Raw genomic sequence first — 6,000 nt, forward strand, 5'->3', positions numbered from 1 at the left:
AAAACGGTGAGAACCCAAAACCTGAGTCTACAGTATTTGCAATATTGTGTTCTGTCATTCCCGATTCCTGAGGCGAGCTGTTGCCAACCGATCGATCGATAATGCTTCCCTGTTCACTACCTGTTTCACTGTCTACACCATTATTTGACGCCCGCTCCATTTCCCTATGCACAGTTACCAAATTACTACTTTGAACATTAGTAAATTCATTACTCGGCGGCGCTGATAAGCTACGCTCGTCGTCACTATTATTTCTCAGTTTACTTTGGAGCCTAGTGTTACGTTTTTCACACGCCATTATTGTCACAATATTTCACACGATAACACAGAAGAGCAAAAGAAGATAACACATTAACATAGAAATGGAAATAATGTCTACTTAAATACTTGGTGCAAATCTACATGCATGTCACAACTGTTTTACTGTACAACAATGAAAGATTGCAACTACAAAGGAGATTGTCTCTACAATTACGCGCTAGCAATAAACAAAATCTACGCTAATTACACAAACTACAAGGAAAAAATCAGGAGATTCCAGTGAGGTATCCTCGGCTAAGGGTCGACATATGAAACGTCCCCTTTTTGAAGAATTATACAAGACCGTGCTTTAACTGACACACAATATTTTTTAGCGCAACGCAATCTGACTTTCAATAATCCCTACAAAAGAATGGCCCTGTCTAATATTAACCCATACGTTTCACAAATCGCTTACCTCTCAAAAATCTTCGTTACTCGAACTACTGCAATACAGCGAGCGCCACTACTGCCAGCTAAATAAAAGATTCAAACTAAGGAAGGCACTTACTACTGATAGGCATAGTTAGCAAATGAAAGATTTTAATAGAGAACAAACACTGTATTTACCTTAATAGTCATATTATATATAGCAGATCATGACAGTCTTAGAAATTTCAAAACTCCGCCATCTCTCTCCCCACATCCATCACTGCTGGCGGCTCACCTCCAACTGCGCAACGCTACGCGCTGTTCACATCCCGCTGCCGCTGCCCAACACTACAATGGCAGACAACAATGCAGACTAGCCACAGACTGCACACAGCACAGCCAGTGATTTTCATACAGAGCGCTACGTAACGTTGCCAATAAGAAAACATAAACAGCCTACTTACAATAGTTCCAGCCCAGGCAGTCAGTCATCTCTTGATGACGATGGCGGAGCTAACCATTGAAAGCTCAAGAGTTTTATTCCAATTGACGCGGCTTGAAAACCGAGAAGATTTTATTCACACATGCTGACGTGAATGACTCCAAGGACACAGATTATAGTATCAAGATATCAGTGATAAGTTACAGAATCACTCGCAAAAATATGCCAGAGTTTGAAACACTATCAAAAGCTTTGGAGCCCACAAAATTGCCACCAAGAGTAGGCTAAAGCCAGACATTAATAGTAGCGTTATCATTAGAGCAAGTCGAAGTGTTTACGAAAGAGACTAATCTCATGATATGAGAAATGATGTATTTTGAGCAATATGCAGAAACTAAAATCAACTGAGATAGTAACTAATTCTGTATGGGAAAGTATTGTGGCAAGAATAAATCATGAATTGGAGATGAGTTGTAACAGAACCCTCCTACTGTCCTCTAGAATGTGCTACTGATGTGAATCTTAAAGAAAACCGTCTTTACTCATTATAGTGACATAACAAAGGCCTCTTTCAGAAAATTATTTTAGTCTTTAAGAAAAGTAAAAGTAAGCGCCATAGAGTGTTCTGTTAGTAGCCAGGAGTCAGTAGCTGTCTTCTGAATCACAAAAACAGACATAGCAGTGAATTGCTCAGCAAGGATAGCCGAGATCAGCGGTAACTGTATTGTACGTGGGGTGGTGTTACCTGAACAGGGTGAGTCGCTTTTTATCAGTCTCACCACACTAGTGTGGCTCTTGTCATGGCAGCGAGATAATGCGTTGGGTTTAGTGATACAAATGGGCATTGGAGGCATATAAATGTTTAGATTTTAAGGCAGTAATTACCTGTCGTTGCCGGAAGCTTGCAACATTGCCACGAGGCCAGAGCGACGCCGGACATTGGGATGACTGGGATATGCCAGCTGCAACCATGGGTTGCGACTAGGCTGTGGAATCTGCATTAAGTCCTTCACGGGACTTAGTGTCACCTCCCTTCCGACCTGCTGTCCGTGCCTAACCCACGAATGCTGAATTTCTAGGCCGACCTTGTGCCACAGCACCAGCCGCCAGGCAACTTCTGTCCGAGGGCAGCGGGTTGTACCTCGCACGAAGCAGATCCCACATGCCACCATTACGGCTGCATAATGAGCCGTGATGCTGTCTCCTGATTAGTGCGTCTTAGCAGCACAACATGACGCGCTGCTAACGTGAATGGCAGTGATCTACTGAGGCTGCCAGTCTCAGTGACGGTTCGGTATCACCTGCCGGTAGCTACCACAAGTTCATCACCACTAGCCTGCGTCACTTGCCCTGTATAGAAGTGGGTAAAAGTTCTTTGTAACTGTTACCAGTACTTGCCCACATACCTCATCTGCGCCACTACACGACCACTTCACTACCATGAAATGTCCTAGACTTGTTACAATAGTCGCATAAGAGCGCAAGTGTTATCTAACTGACAAACAAAATTATTGTATTATGTTGTACGAGAGAAATGTCCTGCAAAACAGTTGTAAAAACTTTATCTGAAAATTACTTATAATGCATGATTCAAAATTTCGCTGGTGAGGGTAAATATACTCGACTAGTTGACAACAAACTACCTCTTTCAAAAAGTCTACGTAGAGACACCACGAAGCAGTAATGGGGCACCAATGTATAGAAAGATGAGTATTAAAGTCTACATTTCTACTAAACTAGATAAGGAGAAGGTTAGACACCAGTTGGAGTCATTTGACTCATGTTCACATAGTTCGTAGATATCTAAGAGAAATTTATTTATCACTATAATTTAGAGCTCTCCTTAGTATACAGATAATTTACGAAAGCTTCTTAAGAAACAGGACCCATTGCAGTACCAAACAAGAAATAAACCCACAGACAGGCAGATTTCAACTGCAATGCGTGCGTCTGTCAAGGGAACAGCATGAAAAGCCTTCACTAGCTTCCGTAGGAAAATATCACAAATCCTGACTGTAAACTGTAGGAATTTCAATAGTTCATTAAGCTCTTGCGGAGAAAAAATCAGTGTCCCATACCCGTAGATGAGACAGAAACTGAAATATCAAATGACAGAACAAGTGTAGGAGTGTAGAATTCTGTCGTCAAACATTATGTGACGAACGATAATGGAAGGATGTTACCATCATCCAACAGAGATAGTGAGTGGCATAGTAACAAGTATCCCTCTAGAGCCGCACAGAAACTAAAACTCAATAATGCCCCGCACGTGGGTTTAGGATTGGACGCTATACATCCGTATGTTGAAAACACTTATATTTGATGAAAATGCTTTCCAGGCTTGAGAAAACAACTCTGAGATAACACATTATAGTTTTTAGCAATGGGTAATTCCATCCGTTTGTTCCGAATGGGGCCTCGACCTCGGTTCACACTAAACTTCCTGCATATTTAGAGCTGTCTCGATGCTACCTCTTTCTACACACCACGGCAGCGAGGTCTTCGTGCACCGTATGTACTGGAAACTTCGTCATAATCAGACATACCAATGGTAACAAATTTATGTCAAAAGGGGCAAAAGAAGGAGCAAAAGATTCATTTTATACTGTGAGAGACGGGTACAGGAGACACAATCAATAAACAAGTAGGGGAGTACTTCCAAAGGCTTCACTACTTCAGGAAAAATGCTGAAGAAGGAGAAGAAAATTTTATGGTTAAAATTTAACCCATTTTTATTAATGAGACTTACTTCTAGCGAAGAGTGGTCGGACACATTTAGTTTTTGGCTGCGCAACAGTTTCCTTTTTTTTTTTTTTGACAACAAAAATAGTTGATTTTTAACATCTATGTCTGTCGAATTTTTAGTCTTACTGATACAGGCTGCTAATACAGTTACTGCGACACTCCATAATTGTAGCTTACGAGATATGCAAATGTGTTTTTGTCTTTGTGCTTCAGCTGTGGAACTGCACATCCCATGATGTGTTGTGGCCGCGCACGACAGGTCCCCTGCCATTATTAACGGTCCCCTCCCCTGCCATGTCGTCAGCGCAGCTACGCCCCAAGCTATTTCGCGTGCACTCTACGTCAGATACACACTAAGGGGAAAAATGCACGACGGAGGAATTATCCAAATGGGACGGAATTCAGTAAATGTCATGTACACGTAAAGACAAACAGATGATTACAATTTCCAAAATGCTGGGTGAGCTATTCAAATGAAAGAGCTTTACAAAGTGAGCAAGTCAATAACACGTTGATTTACCTCTGTCTCCTACGCAAGCAATTATTCTGCTTAGCTTTTATTGATAGAATTCTCGGATGTCCTCCTGAAGATATGGTGCCAAATTTTATCCACTACATCGCTGAAACCCGGAGCTGTTTGGAGTTTCCCACCCATAATAGTCCACACATGGGGAGAGGTCCGGCGACTTTGCTGGCAAAGACAGGATTTGGCAAGCACAAAGACAGGCAGTACAAACTCGACCCACGTTGGCGGGCATTATCTTCTTAAATGTAAGTCCAGGGAAAAAAACAACATGGAAAGCACGGGAGTGTAGAATGTCGTCGACATACCGCTGTGCTGCGAGGGTGCCGCTGACAGGAACTAAAGCGGTCCTGTTATGAAACGAAATGGCACCGCAGATCACAGACCATCACTCCCGGTTGTCGGGCTGTACTGCCGTCGACAGTGAAGTTGGCAACCCACTGCTGTCGGGGTCGTCTCGAGAGATGTCTTCGGGATGGAGTCTCTTTGAATGGAGTAGAACTGTCATCAGTGATGCGTCCTGTTTCTAACCTAGCGTCAATGACCAGCTAAAAGTGTTTGGAGTTGTCCCGGACAGCAGTAGGATTCCTATCTGACTTTCACCCACACAACACACAATGAAGCTATGTATGTTGTAGTCCAGAGTTGTAACGGAACAGTTGCTGCTCAAGTTAGGCATCAATGACCTAGCTAATAATATTAGCTGGAAACTCTAGTTACGTATAAGGAAATTCTAATCAGTAAAATTTACAGTACTACACTGTTAGGTCTCGACAGAATATTGACTTTGTGCGAAGACCGTTTATGTTCTCTTAAGGTGTAGAAATTTAAAAGTTTGCACCTCACGAAACGCAAAAAACATGATATATTTTAAGCGCCGTCTTAATGAATTACAACTAGAGTAAGCTACATCATACATATATTTGGATGCAGAAATATATAGGAATTAGAACTGGAACGACCACACTGACTGTCTTGTAGCTAAAGCAAATGCAGGCTAGTATTCATAGGTGGGTCACTAAGGACGGGTATGGTCTACAAAAAGTATTATTCAGAAATCACTATTATGGACTATACTTGAACGCTAATAAAATGAGCGAGAACACTTATCATTCTGGACTAGGAGGAAGTTAAAGTGTTCACAAAGAACAGCGGGCCAAATGGATACCACCTTGTTTAACTGATGACATTATGTGATAGGTTGAAAAATACTACCTGAAGAGTCTGGTAGAAGGGTGCCGTACATATCGCATAGACGTTCTTATAAAACTGAAAGAATCATCTTAAACTAGAAAAGTATCAACATAGGCAAAATTTTTAACTAGCCAAATAGTTACAACTATATTTTAAAATCAAGAGTGAACATGGAACTTGTTTAATAAGGATGTAGAAGGCAGAATCGTCATTAGTCAGTATTAAGAAAACCTCCACCGTATTCGAGGGAACATAAATCCCAACATAAATCCCAAAGATCTATCAGCTGGTGTTATTATTTTGATTTGATGAAAGTTAGATAAAAATTCGAAGGTTCATGGAATTTCGTAGACACAGAAAAATATAACAGGTATTCCAAAAAATAAGTCTCTACGCTACGGAGGACTCTGCAACAAGAGATGCC

Source organism: Schistocerca piceifrons, chromosome 5, assembly GCF_021461385.2.
Source record: "Schistocerca piceifrons isolate TAMUIC-IGC-003096 chromosome 5, iqSchPice1.1, whole genome shotgun sequence".
NCBI lineage: Eukaryota > Metazoa > Arthropoda > Insecta > Orthoptera > Acrididae > Schistocerca > Schistocerca piceifrons.